We start from the raw sequence: 20,906 nt of genomic DNA on the forward strand, positions 1-20,906 counted from the left end.
AAGAGCAATATTCTTGTAGCTCTCTTGCCTTACTCAAAACCTGTATCCTGAAGACACTAAACCTTGCCCTGTCTTAACATTTTTTTCTTCAAATCAAAGCTACGTAGCTGTAAGTAAGCGGAGTCAACAGGCAGTATTGTGTCTCAGTGGATTTGGCTGGTTTTATCTTAGTCCTCCATAACAGAATGATGTGGTATTTTATTGGTAATGTTGGCTTTGGCGGACCATTCCCAACATACAAGCATGTGAGACATTGAGCTGGCGCACATGGAATGCTGCACAACAACATAATTAGTTATCCTTTTGGTGTGAACTCCAGTGTGGTGTATACTGTGTATTTCCAGTTTCTGCTGACCTATTGTTCAGAAAACATATCTGCCATTGTGTGAGAAGGCAGCATTTTTCTGTAGCAGATATAGCTAGTGAGACTCAGTTATAATGTGAAACAGGTTATCAATATATCATTAACATTGTTACATTTGTCCTTTGAGTAACAATCATCATAAAAATACATAAAATAAGAGAAACCAGGCTCTGACCAATATCCATTTCAGTAACCAATAGTAAAGATTAACTCAATGATGCTAAGTTATGCTGTTTAGTATTCTTCCGACAGGCACAGCATTTTTTTCTTCCCGTTGCTCTAAATAAATGTGCCACACTAGTCATCAATTCCTGAGAAGGTGTCCTCAGTCACTTAAGTGGTAACAGGTCACACCTTTGTCCTACACAGTATTGATGGTTTGACTATGTGCAGAGTCTGTCTAATCTACTTCTGGGCCTGAGCCTGTGACTGGGGCCAGTAAATCATTCCTCAAGGACACTGATCGCCTGCGAGGGCCGTGGAACCCTGACCACTTTTGGGAGAGGCCCCAGTTTTGCAAGAGAGATGGCTTGCATCCAAATATGAAAGCAGCAAAAGTTCTCTCGGCCAACATTGAGAAGGCTCTTATAAAATATTGACTCTAAAACAGCTCAACCCCCACTCAGGTAACTCATCCCATTCCCACTATTTCACAGCGTTATCATCTTACTGCTACAGAACCATATTCCCAGGAGTATTGTCAGTAATAATCGTGTGACCATGAAGTTGAATTCCGCTGTTAGTGCTTTAATTATTTGTTACTTTTATTTAATTTTTTTTAGGTATTTTTTTCTCAAAACTGCATTGTTGGTTAATAAAGGCTTGTAAGTAAACATTTCACTGTGCTTTACCAACTGAGTCACATTATCACATCACATTATCACAAACCACCTGATGTCTCAATATACTGAGAAACTATATTGTGCATTGTTTCTCTTCATGGTGATGGAAAAGTCTACAGGTACAAACCTGGATGACCAGCCTATGTACAAAAAAGTAATGCACATTTACATTAAGTTGTTTGTAAGGATGTCAAATTAATACATGACAAAATTGTTATTATTTCTTTTTTTATCAAGAAAAATATTTAACCTCTCTGGCGCATGTGGGACGAACTCGTCCTACCTACGTAACAGCCACTGAAATCCAGTGGCGCGATTTTTGAATCGTTAGAAATACTATTACTTCAATTTCTCAAACATATGACTATTTTACAGCTATTTAAAGACAAGAATCTCGTTAATCTAACCACACTGTCCGATTTCAAAAAGGCTTTACAACGAAAGCAAAACATTAGATTATGTCAGCAGAGTGCCCAGCCAGAAATAATCAGACACCCATTTTTCAAGCTAGCATATCATGTCACATAAACCCAAACCACAGCTAAATGCAGCACTAACCTTTTATGATCTTCATCAGATGACACACCTAGGACATTGTGTTATACAATACATGCATGTCTGTTCAATCAAGTTCATATTTATATCAAAAAACAGCTTTTTACATTAGCATGTGACGTTCAGAAAAAGCATAACCCCCGCAAACTTCCGGGGAATTTACTAACAGTTTGCTAAATTACTCACGATAAACGTTCACAAAAAGCATAACAATTATTTTAAGAATTATAGATACATTACTCCTCTATGCACTCGATATGTCCGATTTTAAAATAGCTTTTCGGATGAAGCACATTTTGCAATAATCTAAGTACATAGCCCAGCCATCACGGGCTAGCTATTTAGACACCCACCCAGGTCAGCCTCCACCAAAATCACATTTCCTATAAGAAAAATGTTCTTACCTTGCTTGTTCTTCGTCAGAATACACTGCCAGGACTTCTACTTCAATAACAAATGTTGGTTTGGTCCCAAATAATCCATCGTTATATCCAAACAGCGACGTTTTGTTCGTGAGTTCTAGACACTATCAGAATGCTACATCACGGTCTCACGCATGGCGCATTGGCGTGACAAAAAATGTCTAAATATTCCATTACCGTACTTCGAAGCATGTCAACCGCTGTTTAAAACCAATTTTTATGCCATTTATCTCGTAGAAAAGCGATAATATTCCGACCGGGAATATGCATTGAGCCTAAACAGCCGAATTAAATTTATCCTCAGGAGCGAATCGTGCACGCGCCTCATTCAAAGGTCCTCTGATCCGCCACTTACCAAAGGCGATAATGTGTTTCAGCCTGAGGCTGCCTCGTCAACCTTCAGGTATTTCTGAGAGCCTATCGGAGCCCTGGGAATTGTCACGTTACAGCTAAGATCCTTACTTTTCAATAAACAGATGCAAGACGCACGACTCCTTGTCAGACAGGGTACTTCCTGCATGAAACCTTGTCAGGTTTTTGCCTGCCATAGGAGTTCTGTTATACTCACAGACACCATTCAAACAGTTTTAGAAAAAAAAATATGAACAATAATATGCATATTCTAGCTTCTGAGTTGGTGTAGGAGGCAGTTAAAAATGGGCACATATTTTTTCCAAAATTCTCAATACTGCCCCCTAGCCCAAACAGGTTAATTTGATGTGGATGGGGTTTTTTTGCCATAACTTTGCACATTTTGATGTAAATGTTTGAGGATAGGGTGTTGTTAATAATGGGTTTTTTTCCAGATTTTTCAGTTTAAAAGTTTGGGGTCACTAAGAAATGTCCTTGTTTTTGAAAGAAAAGCAAATTTTTGGCCATTAAAATAACATCAAATTGATCAGAAATACAGTGTAGAACTCTGCCTAGAAGGCAAGCATCCTGGAGTCGCCTCTTTACTGTTAACGTTGAGACTGGTGTTTTGCAGGTACTACTTAATGAAGCTGCCAGTTGAGGTCTTGTGAGACATCTCTAACTAGACACTCTATTGTACTTGTCCTCTTGCTCAGTTGTGCACCGGGGCCTCCCACTGAATTTTCTTCATCAGCCGAATGCCTGACGCTACATTTGCTCTAGAACTGTTCTCATGTATCTCTCTAGCAGATAAACACACTCCCTTTAAACGCCTTAGAGTTCAAAATTGAACAAGTTCTTGGTTCTCTATAGAACATTCCGATCTTGTTATGATAAGCGATCAGGCCTGGGCCAAGGCTTCACAGAAAAAAAGGTGCTACCTAGAACATAAAAGGGTTCTTCGGCTGTCCCCATAGGAGAACCCTTTGAAGAACTCTTTTTGGTTCCAGGTAGAACCCTTAAGGTTCCATGTAGAAGCCATTTTGGGTTCCATGTAGAACCCTTTCCACAGAAGGTTCTACATGGAAATCAAAAGGATTCTACCTGGAACCAACTAGGATGAAGAACCCTTTTGGAACCCTTTTTTCTGAGTGCAGAAAAACTGACTCTGTCGCTGATTGGCAGCTTTTCAGGCCATTGAGAAATAGATGCACTTCCTTAATCTAGAAAGCTAAATCTAGCTAAATTCTATCTCAGATTCTGCTGGTGATCATCTACATTTTTGAAAACAGTTAATGAATGCACTGAAGAGTGGGAATACCACTCCTTCCCTGCCTAAGAAAGCTTTGTCAGACTCTGGCATCATTACTAAGATTTTTTTTATACATTGCCTTCAGAAAGTATTCATACCCTTTTACTTATTCCACATTTTGTTGCGTTACAGTCTGAATTCAAAATGGATGAAATATATTTGTTTTCTCACCCATCTACACACAATACCCCATAATTACAAAGTGAAAACATAATTTTAGAAATTTTTGCAAATGTATTGTAAATGAAATATAGAAATATCACATTTACATACAGTACCAGTCAAACATTTGGACACTCCTACTCATTCAAGGGTGTTTCTTTAATTTTACTATTTTCTACATTGTAGAATAATAGTGAAGACATCAAAACTATGACATAACACACATGGAATCATGTAGAGAGCAAAAAAGTGTTATATTTATATATATATATATATATATATATATATATATAAAATATATTTTATATTTGTAACGTGTACGCTAAGAATTGGGAAACAAATACAGGGAGTGAATATAGTAAATAACGGAACATTGAATAAGAAACACGAGTAGCATACAAACATAAAACACAGGAACAGAAACAATAACGCCTGGGGAAAGAACCAAGGGAGTAACAGATATAGGGGAGGTAATCAGGAAGGTGATGGAGTCCAGGTGAGTCTCATGAGGCACAGGTGTGTGTAACGATGGTGGCAGGTGTTCGTAATAATGAATAAACTTCCGACTTTGAGCTCCGGAGAGGGGGAGCGAGAGTAGATGTGACAGTACCCCTCCCTGAAGTGCGACTCCAGCCGCAGGATGCTGACAAGAGGGACAGTCCCGAGGAGCATGAGCGGGCTGGTCACTTCTGCTGAGGCATGGGAAGAGCCAGCTGAGGCATGGGAACCTGTAGAGCCAGCTGCGCGCGGGAACCTGATGAGTCAGCTGTGGCATGGGAACCTGTTGAGCCAGCTGAGGCATGGGAACCTGTCGAGCCGGCTGAGGCATGGGAGCCTGACGAGCCGGGATGAGGCATGGGAGCCTGACGAGCCGGCTGAGGCATGGGAGCCTGACGAACCGGCTGAGGCATGGGAGCCTGACGAGCCGGCTGAGGCATGGGAGCCTGACGAGCCGGGATGGGGCATGGGAGCCTGACGAGCCGGCTGAGGCATGGGAGCCTGACGAACCGGCTGAGGCATGGAAGCCTGACAAGCCTGCTGAGGCATGGGAGCCTGATGAGCCAGCTGAGGCATGGGAGCCTGACGAGGCTTGGGAACCTGTCGAGCCAGCTGTGGCATGGAAGCCTGACGAGCCAGCTGAGGCATCCCCGGTTGCTTCGGCAGCAGCTCTTGGACCCGATAGCACTAGTAAATCCCTATTGTTTCCCTTTGGTGAGGCGTTATTCTGTAACGCACACACTAAGAATCGGGAAGCAAGTACAGGGAGTGAATTTAATAAATAACGGAACATTGAACAAAACAAGAAACACAAGTAGCTTACAAACATAAAATACAGTAACAGAAACAATATAGCCTGGGGATAGAACCAAAGAGAGTGACAGATATGGAGTCCAGGTGAGTCTCAGCAGGTGCAGGTGTGCGTAACGATGGTGGCAGGTGTGCGTAATGATGAATAAACTGGCGACGTCGAGCGCAAGATTGAGGAAGCGGGAGTAGAAGTGACAATGTTTTAGATTCTTCAAAGTAGCCACCCTTTGCCTTCATGACAGCTCTGCACACTCTTGCACATACTTTCAACCAGCTTCACCTGGAATGCTTTTCCAACAGCTTGAAGGAGTTCTCACATATGCTGAGCACTTGTTGGCTGCTTTTACTTCACTCTGACTTGCCAAGTTAAATAAAGGTTAAATAATAAATATAAATAAATAAATGAACACTGCGGTCCAACTCATCCCAAACCATCTCAATTGGGTTGAAGTCGGGTGATTGTGTAGGCCAGGTAATCTGATGCAGCACTCCATCACTCTCCTTCTTGGTCAAATAGCCCTTACACAGCCTGGAGGTGTGTTGGGTCATTGTCCTGTTGAAAAACAAAGGATAGTCCAATTAAACGCAAACCAGATGGGATGGTGTATCACTGCAGAATGCTGTGGTAGCCATGCTGGTTAAGTGTGCCTTGAATTCTATATAAATCAAAGACAGTGTCAGCAGCAAAGCACCCTCATGCTCTCACCCCTCCTCCATGCTTCACGGTGGGAACCACACATGCAGAGATCTTCCGCTCACCTACTCTGCGTCTCACAAAGACATGGCAATTGGAACCAAAAATCTCAAATTTGGACTTATCAGACCAAAGGACAGATTTCCACAAGTCTAATGTCCATTGCTCGTGTTTCTTATTGGTATCCTTTAGCAGTGGTTTCTTTGCAGCAATTTGACTATGAAGGCCTGATTCACGACTATGAAGGCCTGATTCAGTCTCTTCTGAATAGTTGATGTTGAGACGTGTCTGTTACTTGAACTCTGTAAAGCATTTATTTGGGCTGCAATTTCTGAGGCTGGTAACTCTAATGAACTTATCCTGTGCAGCAGAGGTAACTCTGGGTCTTCCTTTCCTGTGGCGGTCCTCAATAGAGACTGTAATGATAGACAGTCATTTTTCTTTGCTTATTTGAGCTGTTCTTGCCATAATATGGACTTGGCCTTTTACCAAATAGGGCTATCTTCTGAATACCACCCCTACTTTGTCACAACACAACTGATTTTCTCAAAGGCATTAAGAAGGAAAGAAATTCAACAAATTAACTTTTAACAAGGCACACCTGTTAATTGAAATGCATTCCAGGCGACTACCTCATTAAGTTGGTTGAGAGAATACCAAGAGTGTGCAAAGCTGTCATCAAGGCAAAGAATGGCTACTTTGTAGTGACTGGGTGTATTGATAGACCATCCAAAGTGTAATTAATAACTACCATGTTCAAAGGGATATTCAACATCTTTTTTATTTCTTTTTACCCATCTACAAATAGGTGCCCTTCATTGCAAGGCATTGAAAAACCTCCCTGGTCTTTGTGGTTGAATCTTTGTTTGAAATTCACTGCTCGACTGAGGGACCTTACAGATACTGTAATTGTTAAACAGTATTATTTCACACAGAGTGAGTCCATGAAGCTTATTATGTTAGTTGTTAAGCACATTTTTACTCCTAAACTTATTTAGGCTTGCCAAAGCAAAGGGGTTGAATACTTATTGAATCAAGACATTTCAGATTTGTATTTGTAATTCATTTGTAAACATTTCCAAAAACATAATTCTACTTTGACGTTATGGGGGTACTGTGTGTAGGCCAGTGCCAAAAAATCTGAATTTAATACATTTTAAATTCAGGCTGTAACACAACAAAACGTGGAAAATTCAATTGGTGTAAATACTTTCTGAAGGCACTTTATTTCATAGTGTTGTGATAGTGGTCAACTTTTACTTAATCAGACTGACAGTCCCATAGGCAAGGTGAATATCTGTTGCTTCACTATTCGGCTGACTTTGGCCTTGATATTTGAGGTCCTATAGGAGGCACATTCAACCTTGTCATGGACACCCTGAAAACACTCTTGAGGCCAAAACTATTCCCATCAAGCTCCTCTGATGGGCGTCACCATTGTGATACAGTATTTGGCCTGTTCAATGAAGCCTTTGTGCCAGTTTTGTCAGACAAACAGCTGGTTTCTATTCTATGACATTACACATTCAAAACAACCACAACATTCCATTTAGTGCATTTTGTAATTTGTGTAAGTGTTTTTTCTATTTAACAATATGACTAAATACTGTAGGTCTATTTTCATAGTTAACTTATCTGAATCCTATAGCTGCTCTAGTATTTTAAATATAATGTTGTGTCTTCATTTTTAGTTCATTACGGTAAAACTTGGGCCTTGCCATTCTCATCGTGGCATCTGTATGTTCTTTTCGGCTTTACAGTCCCGTCAGCCATATTTTACAGATCCATTGTTAGGCATTAACATTTAATCTAGGAATAATCTATTCCGATTGTGTTATAATAGTGAGAATTTAAGACTCAAATTCTTAACAAAAGGTTACCAGGACACTAGGGCATCTTGACACAAACATCCTGACACGGTACTGCCCATAGCGCCAGATTCTTTGACAAAGTAATAATTGTTTTTACTGCTGAATTTATTTAGGCTTGCCATAACAAATGGGTTGAATACTTATTGGCTCAAGACATTTCAGCTCTTCATTTTTTATTAATAAAACAAATAATCTGAAAACATAATTCCACTTTGACATTATGGGGTATTGTGTGTAGGCCAGTGACACAAAATCAATTTTAAATTCAGGCTGTAACACAAGATAATGTGCAAAAAGTCAACAGGTGTGAATACTTTCTGATGGCACTGTCAGTGATGCTTTTAATCAGCGTTTTATCTCGGCAGGCTTTTTATTTGAAAGAAATTGTGGTTTAATTGACCCTGGTCCGCCAGTTGACTGCCTGCCCCCAGCCTTTAGTCGGCTCAACGGAAGTTCCATCAACTTCTACTTGAGATGTGCTAGACAACTTTATGTAAAAGAAATCAGCTGGGGCTGATTTGCTTGACCCTTTCTTGCTGCAGCTTTCTGCTACTCTAATTGCAGAATCTTTAACACATGTTTTACCTTACTATTATTTATTGTACCATCCCCAGGGTCCTGAAGACGGCCCATATGCTCCCCCTTCACAAATGCGTTGACACCGTGTGAGCCAAATATTTAGCGCCCCATTTCCAAACTCTCTTTCCTAGCAAAATTCTAGAATCCTTGATAAATGCACAACTTAGATCCTTTTAAACTGTGAAATGTATTCTAAATGTACACTAGTCAGGGCTTAGACCAGGTCATAGCACCATCTCTGTTAATTCTTTGGTTTGAAATGATGTTCTTAATTTCTTGGATAAGAAGAAACATTGTGCTGCCCTTTTTATTCACCTGTCTAAAACTTTCAACACTATGGATTACTTATTACTTATTCAGAGGCTTTCATCGATTGGCCTGGACCAGGCTGCATGTAGCTGGTTTGAAAATTAAGGACAGAACAAAGTGTGTATTTACTGATGGTTTGGACATAAGAAAGGGGTGTCGCACAGGGATCGATTCTTGGTCCTGTTCTTTTCACTATTTACATTAACAATATTGGTTTATTTGTAAATAAATGTATTTATAAGTATACATATATATATATATATATATATATATATATATATATATATACTTTCGCCTGTATGCAGATGACACTATGCTATTGTCCCCACAGTTGACCAGGCTCTTTATCTGCATTTATTGCCCTGCACAAAGCCTACGTTGAACTGAAATTGGTACTTAATGCAGGTAAAATCAAATATAATTTATTTTCCAAATAATGTAAAAATGTTTCTGATGATTTATGCATACGTATATGGATGGTGCCCTCAATGATGGTCTCCCCACTTACAAATATCTGGGCTTCTGGATTGACGTAAAGCTATCCTTCAAAAAGCATGTTGATCAGTTAATTAAGAAACAGATCCACAGCTGCACACCATTTTTTAAATGTTATCTTTATTATTGTTTATCACTTGTTTTCTTTGGTGCAAGAAACAGGATCCTGGTCCTATACACTCTTAGACAAAACGGTGCTATCTAGAACCTTAAAAGGTTCTTTGGCTGTTCCCATAGGAGAACACTTTGAAACTACATGAGCAAAAGTATGTGGACAACTGCTCGTCAATAATCTCATTCCAAAATCATGGGCATTAATATGGAGTTGGTCCCCCTTTGCTGCTATAACAGCCACCCCTCTTCTGGGAAGGCTTTCCACTAGATGTTGGAACATTGCTGCAGGGACTTGCTTACATTCAGCCACAAGAGCATTAGCAAGGTCGGAAACTGATGTTGGGCGATTAGGCCTGGCTTGCAGTCGCCGTTCCAATTCATCCCAAAAGTGTTCGATGGGGTTGATGTCAGGGGTCTGTGCAGGCCAGTCAAGTTCTTCCATACCAATCTCAACAAACCATTTCTGTATGGACCTCGCTTTGTGCACGGAGGCATTGTCATGCTGAAACAGAGAAGTGCCTTCCCCAAACTGTTGCCACAAAGTTGGAAGCATAGAATCGTCGAGAATGTCATGTAAGCTGTAGTGTTAAGATTTCCCTTCCCTTGAACCAAGGGGCTTAGCCCGAACCATGAAAAACAGCCCCAGACCATTATTCCTCCTGCACCAAACTTTACACTTGGCACTATGCATTTGGGCAGGTAGCGTTCTCCTGGCATCTGCCAAATCCACATTCGTCAGTCAGACTGCCAGATTGTGAAGCATGATTCATCACTCCAGGGAACGCGTTTCCACTGATCCAGAGTCCAATGGTGGCGAGCTTTACACCACTCCAACCGATGCTTGGCATTGCACATGGTGATCTTAGGCTTGGCTATGGAAACCTATTTTGTTAAGCTCCCGATAAACAGTTATTGTGCTTACGTTGCAGTTTGGAACTTGGTAGTGAGTATTGCAACCGAGGACAGATGATTTTAATGCACTACGCGCTTCAGCATTCCGCGGTCCCGTTCTGTGAGCTTGTGTGGCCTACCACTTAGCGGCTGAGCCGATGTTGATCCTAGACAATTCCACTTCACAATAACAGCACTTACAGTTGACCTGGGGCAGCTCTAGCAGGGCAGAAATTTGATGAACTGACTTGTTGGAAAGGTGGCATCCTGTGACGGTGCCACGTTGAAAGTCACTGAGCTCTTCAATATGGCCATTCTACTGCCAATGCTTGTCTATGGAGATTGCATGGCTGTGGCTGAAATAGAGGGGGCCACATACTTTTGTAAATGTAGTGTATGTAGTGTATGTGTAGTGTAATTGTTGTTTATTGATGTGTTCATGAGGGCTCATCTGTGAAAGAGACTGTGGTCTCAGCATGATTCCTTGCTTAAATAAAAGTTAAATGAAAATACAAATAAAATCCTCTCCCACTCAGGAACAGTGTTTCCAGTCTTTTCTTTCTTTTCTCTTTCTTTCTGTCTATCTTGTGTCAACCTCTCTATGTCTATATTTTTCTCTTTCCCTCTCTCTCTTTATATGTGTGTCTCTCTCTCCTTTTTTCTGGCCCTCAGACGATGGTTTCAACAAGCAGCTTTACTTCACCATGATAAGGCCGCATTAAAGAGATGCCCGTAGCAAATCCATTCTCAGTCCCGGCTTAGGGGCATTTTCAGGAATTTAGGACTTTCAGTCTTTTCCCTGAGGCAAATTGCCTGAGAGATAATGACATATTAAAGTGACCAAAAGACCAAGAAAAGTTCAGCTACTATAGTTATTTTGTCATCCAAGAACAGAATCTCTGTTGCCTAATGGAAATGGACAGAAGTCATTTTCATACCTTTTATAACCTGAATTACATTACATGCTCTTTTGACCAAACCAATCCTCAAGAATCACCATCCGTTTCATTTTTTTGGTTCAATTCCAACGCTAGCACATGATCACATCTAAATGAGGATCTGATGTTATAGTGCTGGAATCTAACACAATGTGAAACGGCTGGTGATCCCTGATGATTAGTTTGGGATGGACTGCTGTATAGAATTCTTACGGGGACTGTTCTTTTGAGTATAACAGCAGTATAACAGCAATACAAGTAGTACAGGTCATATTGTAAATCAGATTAAGAATTGTTATTGTTTTGGAATAGCTCTTGAACCGTATCTGGATAAGGAGAAGACAGATGGTCATTGAAAAACAGTTGCTGAAGGGCCTCCCCGGTGGCGCAGTGGTCTAAGGCACTGCATCGCAGTGCTAGCTGTGCCACCAGAGATTCTGAGTTTGAGTCCAGGCTCTGTCGCAGCCGGCCGCGGCTGGGAGGCCCATGGGGCGGCGCACAATTGGCCCAGCGTCGTCTGGGTTAGGGAGGGTTTGGCCGGCAGGGATATCCTTGTCTCATCACGTACTAGCGACTCCTGTGGTGGGCCATATGCAGTGCATGCTGACCAGGTCGCCAGGTGTATGGTGTTTCCTCCGACACATTGGCTTCCGGGTCGGCTTTGGTTGGCTTGTGTTTCGAAGGATGCATGGCTCTCGACCTTTGCCTCTCCCGAGTCCGTACGGGAGTTGCAGCGATGAGACAAGACTGTGACTACTACCAATTGGATACCACGGAATTGGGGAGAAAAAAGAGACAAATAAAAAAATAAACAGTTGCTGCTAGTAATGAGGTATAGTGCATTTGGGAGGTATTCAGACCTTTTCACTTTTTCCACATTTTGTTACGTTACAGCCTTATTAAAAAAAGAAAAGAATCCCTCATCAATCTACATAATACCCCATAATGACAAAGCAAAAACAGATTTTTAGAAATGTTTGCAAATTTATTACAAATAATAAATTGCTGCTATTAATGAGGTATACAGGTACAGTATACACTCTTACGTCTCTTGATATCAACCCATAGTCAAAACAATTAAGACATTTAACCAGACTAAACTGTATTTGCACTGCATCAAACCCAACAAATATTCTAACACACACACGCACACACACAAACACACGCTCTCATTCTCACACTAACAACTACATCTGTGTAAGCCATTCAGTGGAGGATGCCCAGTGTGCCAGCCAGCTGTTAGTGAGATTACATTTTCTGTTAAATCATGATAAACACAGTCTTTTTCCCATGAACTGTTTTCAGACATTTTCTGCATTCCCTTCCACAGCCGTGGCTCATCAACAACTTTCTTATCAAGGATATTTCCAAAACTGATTCACACACAGTGGATTATTCCTCAGGGAAACATCACAGTGAATAAAACCTGAATTCCAATGGTAATGAGGAAGATACAGCTGTATTGCTTGTACAGTAATATGACAATGAAATATGTCCTTCTGAAACATTGAAATATTGCACTCAATTAAGGATCCTTGAACAAATCACCCTTACCTTACGGGTAAATCCATTTAAATTCAATCACTTTTTGACATTACCTCCTGTCACGTCCTGACCATAGAAAGCTCTTATTTTCTATGATAGAGTAGGTCAGGGCGTGACTGGGGGTTGATCTAGTTTATTTATTTCTATGTGGGGTTCTAGGCTTTATTTTCTATGTTGGTGATTTGTATGATTCCCAATTAGAGGCAGCTGGTAATCGTTGTCTCTAATTGGGGATCATTCTTAAGTAGCTTGTTTTTCACTTGGGGGTTATGGGATATTGTTTATGTGTAGTTGCATTGTTAGTCACGGTTCGCTTATTCTTTATTTGCTTTGTATTTTTCTAAAGTTTCACTTCGTAATAAATTATGTGGAACGCTACTCACGCTGCGCCTTGGTCCGATCATTATTATGACGAACGTGACACCTCCTTTGATTTGAACCAAACCTTTTATACATATTTGCCTATTGTAAAAGTGCTCAGCACTGGAAAAGATAAATGGTTGAGATTGATACAATTTAAAAGTTAAAAAACATGGTTGTCAATCAATTTTATAATAGAAATGTTTAACTTTAACGTCAATTATTTAAAAACGTGTAAAATCTTTTTCATACTCACATATGTTCGCTATTTTACATCATTGAAGGTTTTTGTGTAATGCCCGCCATCGGTTGAGACACAACATGTTCTTGAATACAGGGTGGGTGTCATGTTTTGGCTGATAAATGTACTAAAATGGGCATGAAATAGACATTTCAACTTTCAAATGGTACCACAAAGATGGTTGATGGTCCACAAATCAGAGAATGTTGACTTCAATGGGAATATCTGTTGTTTTAAATTATACTGTCAGTCTTCCATATGAAATCATAGAAATATACATAATAGAATAGATATGACTATTTAAGTTGACATTCGACGGTGGGTGGATCGGCGATGATCTTCGTGGTAGCAATTAGAATAGAAATGTAAATTACATCTAAATGTCAATGGTCATCAAGAAATAATTACATTATTTGACAACACTGTTTATAATCAAAGGGGATGCTGTCAAAAAGTGATTGAATGCAAATTGATTTACCCTGACATGAAAGGTAAGCTAAGTCCTCCCTCTCTTGACTAGACGAAGACTTCCTCTCATTGCCCAAACCAACCTGCCTTCTGTCTAAAACAAAAGGATGCGTCTCAAATGCCACCCTGTCCCCTATAGTGCACTTCTTTTGACCAATTGGGACTCAACCAAAATGTTAGAGGGAGAGAGTGTGTCTGAAATATACACTATAAGATCCCATGTTTATCTTCCCATGCTAGTGCTAAAGTCCTGCAGCAAGCATTCACGGTCGTTAATGAGTCATACTGTAGCTTGATAACATGTGGTTATACTTAATGGTCTTATATACTGTATTGTATGTTGCCATCTACTGATAAGATCAGAAGAACTTCTGCCACCAGAAGTACGTTTTTTAGTAGTGTTGAAGTGTCATCCTAAAGACCAGGACCTAGCACCACAGTGACCACAGTGAGTGTCTATAGAAGGTCACTCTGTTAGCCAGCCGTACTGTAGCATGTGAAAGTGGCCCAAGTGTTACATCTGACGAATGGGTATAGAATGTTCTGTCAGCATTCATAGGGATAATTTACTATTCAAGCAGTGGTTTCTCCAGTCCTGGACATTACCTTGTATTTTTGTTGTCTTGGTCTCCGAAAAACGATCAATCTGTTGATGTTTACATAATTTGGAAGCCTATTGTATCCATACCGTGTCACAACCTGATCTGTTTCACCTGTCTTTGTGCTTGTCTCCACCCCCTTCCAGGTGTCGCCCATCTTCCCCATTATCCCCTGTGTATTTATACCTGTGTTCTCTGTTCGTCTGTTGCCAATTCGTTTTGTTTGTGAAACCCACCAGAGTTTGTTCCCCTGCTCCTGCCTGTTTCTTGCTCCTGTGTCTTGCTCCTTCCCGGTTTTGACAGTTCTGCCTGCCCTGACTCTGACCCTGAGCCTGCCTGCCTGCCGTTTTTGTACCTTACCCAACCTCACTAGATTATTGACCACTGCCTGCCCTGATCTGCCGGCTGTTCTGGATCCTTTGCACCCTCTCTGGATTATTGACCCCTGCCTGTGACCTGCCATTTGCCTGCCCCTGTATTATTTGTGTATTCATTTTTATTTTACATTTATTTAACTAGGCAAGTCAGTTAAGAACAAATTCTTATTTTTATTATTAGAAATAAACATTTGTTTCTTCGACACTGTCTGCATCTGGGTCATACCTGAAACGTGATATACAGTATATTTTACAGTCATCCCTCTATCAGCATATCATAAAAATATATAAAACTGATTTTTTTAAACGTATTTTATCAATATTTAAACAAGGTCAGTCTTGAAATAGATGTTTTATTTTTAAGTGAGGACTCACCTAATTGATAAAAGAACAATGCAGAGAGTCAGGAAATATGAGTCACGTAACGAGAGGAGAATTCACTGAGAAAACATTACATTTCAATGTAGAGTGTATGTCCTTGGAATCTATCCATGGAATTCATTTCCCAAACAATTACTACTTTGTCAAAGAATCTGGCTCTACGGTCAATACTGTGTCAAGATGCCCTGGTGTCCTGGTAACCTTTTAAGAATTTGCCATCATATATTCTCGCTATTATAAGACAATCAGTATAGATTATTCCTAAATTAAATGTCAATGCCTAACAATGGATCTGTAAAATATGGCTGAAGGGAATGTAATAATGAAAAGATCATACAGAATCCACGACAAGAATGGCAAAACCCAAGCCCTATCGTTATGAACAAAAAATGAAGAGACAACATTATATTTAACATACTAGAGCAGCTATAGGATTCAGATAAGTTCCCTATGAAAATAGACCTGCAGTATTTAGTCATATTGTTAAATAGAAAAAACACTTACACAAATTACAAAATGGACTAAATGGAATGTTGTGGTTGTTTTGAATGTGTAATGTCATAGAAACCAGCTGTTTGTCTGACAAAACTGGCACAAAGGCTTCATTGAACAGGCCAAATACTGTATCACAATGGTGACGCCCATCAGAGGAGCATGATGGGAGTAGGTCTGTGTTTCCAGCGTGTTCATAACAAGGTTGGGTGTGCTTCCTATTAGGACCTCAAATATCAAGGCAAAAGTCAGCCAAATAGTAAAGCAATGGATATTCATCCAGCCTATGGGAACGTCAGTCTAAAAGAGCAGACGTTGAATATCCCTTTGAGTATAGTGAAGTTATTAATTACACTTTGGATGGTCTATCAACACACCCAGTCACTATAAATATACAGGTGTCTTTCCTAACTCAGTTGCCGGAGAGGAAAGAAACCGCTCAGGGATTTCACTATGAGGCCAATGGTGACTTTAAACAGTTACAGAGTTTAATGGCTGTGATTGGAAGAAAACTGAGGATGGATCAACCACATTGTAGTTACTCCACAATACTAACCTAAATGACAGAGTGAAAAGAAGGAAGCCTGTACAGAATAAAAATATTCCGAAACATGCATCCTGTTTGCAATAAGTCAATAAAATACAACTGCAAAAAAAGAAAATGTTATGAAAAGAAAGTGTTGTGTTTGGGGCAAATCCAACACAACCATCACTGCGTACCACTTCATATTTTCTGTGATAGGAAAAAACTGAGGATGGATCAACAGCATTGTACTTACTCCACAATACTAACCTAATTGACAGAGTGAAAAGAAGGAAGCCTGTACAGAATACAATTATGTTAAAATAAACGGAATGGCGCTAAGCACAAGGAAAACTTAGAGGAAAAACTGGTTCAGTTTGCTTTCCACCAGACACTGGGAGATTAATTACCCTTTCATCAGGACAATAACCTAAAACACAAGGCCAAATCTACACTAGAGTTGCTTACCCAACCTGGTCTCAGAGCATTTCGTATTATTCTGTAGGCAAACACTTCGTTTAATGTGATATGTTACATTTAATTTGTTATGTATTCATTTGTGGATGTCCATCACCCATTTCATATGATGTGTTACAAATTACAATTTGTATAATATGTTATGAAATGACTAAACATTCTATATGTTACAAATTTAGTAAATGTACATTATGTTACAAATTTGCAAAAACAAAAGACATGTTATGAATTCTAGCTAGTTGGCTAGGTTGCCAACGTTAGCTAGTTGGCTAACGTTAGCTAGGCTAGGCTAGAGGTTAGGCTTAAGGTTAAATAGAGAGGTTAGGTTAAAGGGTTAAGGTTATGATTATGGTTAGGGGAAGGGTTAGCTAACATGCTAAGTAGTTGCAAAATAGCTAAAAAGTAGTACTGTAAGTAGTTGAAAAGTTGCTAATTAGCTAAAATGCTAAAGTTGTCCATGATGAGATTCGAACTCGCAACCTTTTTGTTGCTAGATGTTTGTGTTATATGCCTATCCATCTAACCCGACCAACCACCCTACTTTCATATTTTGCCTTAAGTAACCATCTTTCTTATGTAACCATACCGAACGTAACATATCATACTAATTTCAGTGTCCTAGATTTACATTTACTATGTTACGTCTAGTCATTGAGACCAGGCTGGCTTACCAAGAAGACAGTGAATGTTCTTGAGTGGCCTAGTTACAGATTTGACTTAAATTTTCTTGAAAATCTATGGCAAGACCTAAAAATGGTTGTATAGCAATGATTAGCAACTAAATTGACAGAGCTTGAAGAATTTTGAAAATATTAATTGGCAAATGTTGCACAATCCAGGTGTGGAAAGCTCCTAGAGATTGACCCAGAAAGACTGTAATCACTGCCAAATGTGATTCTAACATGTATTGGCTCAGGGGGTTGAGTACTTATCTAATCAGGAGATATTGCTGTTTTATTTTTCATATTGTTTTTGTTCCACATTTACATGACAGGACATTCTGTATAGATCGTTGACAAAAAAAAGGTCATTTAAATCCATTTCAATCCCACTTTGTAACACAACAATATGGAAAAAGTCAAGGGGTGTGAATACTTTCTGAAGGCACTGTATCCTTTGATGTCGTATCTGTATGTGACACCATCGGTGTACAGATAGAGGTTCATAAGAGAAAGGCTAGATAGTCATGGTCTCTGAGGACTGAACAGTAAATATCTTGAAGGGTAGAGGAGAATAGGCCTATAGAGGTTTGTCATTGTGACCACATTCTGCTCAGGAGGTTGACATTTACAGAATTCATGCATGGAACTCCCTTATCAAGAACAGGCGGTACATAATGATAGATTATTGTCTTGTTCTAAGGCAGGGAGGATTTTTTTTATTGAATACACCAGTTTTGTGTCATTTTCAAGTTACAGATGTAGAATAGAGTCAGGCTGCCATGTCATTACACATTAGGCGTAAAGACAGATCCCCATGTTGACCTTTTGAAAAATAATTTTGCTCTGTGTGTCTAGGTAAACCATTTGATATCCCTGTTCTGTATCTAACCCCAGAAATAGACATCTGGCATCTCTTCAAAAAAAAAAGGGAGAGACTGGGCGGAGCCAGAAGACTGACACACAACATTTCAAATAGGCTTCCATCCAAGTGCGTCTGCAATACGCACCACCGCACCCCCATTCCTCCCTCCCTTCCCCCCACAATAATTGCACTGTCAATGCACCTCTTGAACCAAAATGGCTTCTGCAGTGAATAAGATATATTCCACATGAGGCAGATATTGTAAAAAAAAGAGAAAAAAAAGAAAGAAGTCGTATGTGTTTGTTGGCTGAAAATGTGTCTGAAAACGTGAATTGACTGACCTACACCATGGAAACTTGGACCAATCACAACAGAGCGATTGGAGCATTCATTGAGTTGATTGTTCCCTGCCACTGAGGTACAATGTGAGGTGATTGAGCCTCAAAGAAGTGGTCTGTGTGCTACTCCAGGCATTGAATTGTGTCTATTCTCAAACATTCACTTTTGACATAGAGAGAAAAAAATCATGTATTTTTGAATTTTATTTTCAATATTGTAGTATTTATACGTTAATACTATATGAATGAAGTAGGCTAACCCACAGGGCACAGACGTCAGTTCAAATTGTAGTTTTGATTTCCATTTGGTTGAGTTTTCAACTAACGTGAATTCAACATGAAATCAACAAAAAAGGTCACTATGTCATTGGATTTAGGTTAAAAGTTGGGTGAAAAAAATACGAAAGGCCCTTACGTTGCTGATGTTTTGCAAATCCAATCAGTTTTCCGCATTGATTCAACGTCATCACAGATTTTTGGGGTTTGAAATAACGATGTTGATTCAACTAGTTTTTTCCTAGTGGGAAAGCATAGCTGCCAATCATCGTATTCATATACGGATTGTGAACGATCAAAACTATTATTATGTGATTCATCATAATCCTATTCAAAGTGGTAAGAAAAAGAAATGCTTGCTTTCCTTTAGTTGAGAAAATAACTATAAAATCACCATTACATACCGTCAATAATAATTTTGCACATCCCTCTTAACCATACAATATTAATGCAGCTTGTTAGATCTTCCATTGATCCAAATGTTAGCACAAGCCTATAGTATATTAATATACATTCAACATAGACACACCCTATACACAAGAAGACAGCTAGCAAGAGAACCCCCATAGCCTGGGGAGGATCTAGCTAGCACCAGCTAGCACCCTGCTGTGGTGACTCCCTTCATAGTGGGAACTAATTGACGTGCGGGGGCTAACAAGTCAAGCCTCCCTTTCATCTGTACAGGGATGAAGAAGCTTGCGCTGGGCTGGGGAGAGGGTACAGGAGGGGGGAGGGGACAGGAGTGGGGAGGCTGCCTAGTGCCGACACCCATAGACGGTCATGAAATATGTATGGTTGCCGAGCAGCAGGCAGCCATAATTGATCAAAGGGCACCATTACGACGCCACACCCCTATTTGGCTGCACCTGTGGACCCTTCCACTCCATTACTCCTCCATGATGATCAGAGAGAGGAGACTTCCCCTGACGAGTTATAGCCACACTCACACTGTGCCTTGGGCTGGTTTAGTTGGTCTTCTTTACTTTTATGAAACGGTGTTTGGCTGCTAACCTTCAATGTTATGCAGTGTCTTTGCTAAGGTAGTTTGCATAGGGAGTGGGCTTCCCATGCAATACCGATATGAATACCGTGAAGTCAAAAGGATGAATTGTATTGATTAAATATGTAGAAATAGCTTAAAGAATTATAACTTGCAGTTATGCTACTGCCTTTATTCTGTCTATCGTGCTAAACAATATGGCTTGAGCCAATCTAGTTGCAGAATTAACTTTAATAATCATGCTATGCATAATATACATTGAATAACAGCCATGGGTAGCAGTGCTGGTCTTTAGCATAGCCATGACCCGTATCTGGTGTCTGTGTTTGCACACAGGAAAAGGTCCACATGTAATCCTCTGGCAGCTGTCAGGCTGCGCATTCTAATTCATTTCATGCATTGTTAGCTGCCCCTCGATAACAGAGAATAGTAATCAAATCAAATCAATAGTAATTGCGCAAACGTGAAGGAGGACAGGACGAGGACAGTGCGAGACGTGTGTACCATTGGTGAACCCAATTTCCAGTTGTCGTGTGACGATAATCCACACGGACAGGTGAATTGAAGAGAATACCCTTGCAGATTGCATGTGTTTCGGACCATCAATGGGTTGCAGCTGGGAGGTGGAGTGAGACCTACTTACATTTACATTACATTTAAGTCATTTAGCAGACGCTCTTATCCAGAGCGACTTACCCTCTGCTCTGACTGAAAGACATAGTCCTGACACTCTTCTATCGTTTTTAATCACAGATCTGAGGAGACTGTGAGAAGAGCAACATGGTGGACATGGACAAGTTTCTAGATTTTGAGAGTTGGAGACCCATCGCTCCAAACCCAATGATTCCTTATCTATACAGTGCCATCTGTCAAGGCCTGTCACTCCAGAGCAGTAATCACCTTGAAGGGATGGAGGGTGGTAGGTAGGAATGCCTTTTTAGAAAAGGTGGACAGTCACTGAGAGATTATTGATTGCCTTCACCGTGATTGAACTCCGGGATAGAGGTAAAAAATAATCTGTTGATGGCCCTAGAATCACCATCAGCCCCAGTCTAAACCTATGAGCCTTCATAGACATTATGGCTATTATGATAATAC

The sequence above is a fragment of the Salmo trutta genome, chromosome 13, assembly GCF_901001165.1.
Source record: "Salmo trutta chromosome 13, fSalTru1.1, whole genome shotgun sequence".
Taxonomy (NCBI): domain Eukaryota; kingdom Metazoa; phylum Chordata; class Actinopteri; order Salmoniformes; family Salmonidae; genus Salmo; species Salmo trutta.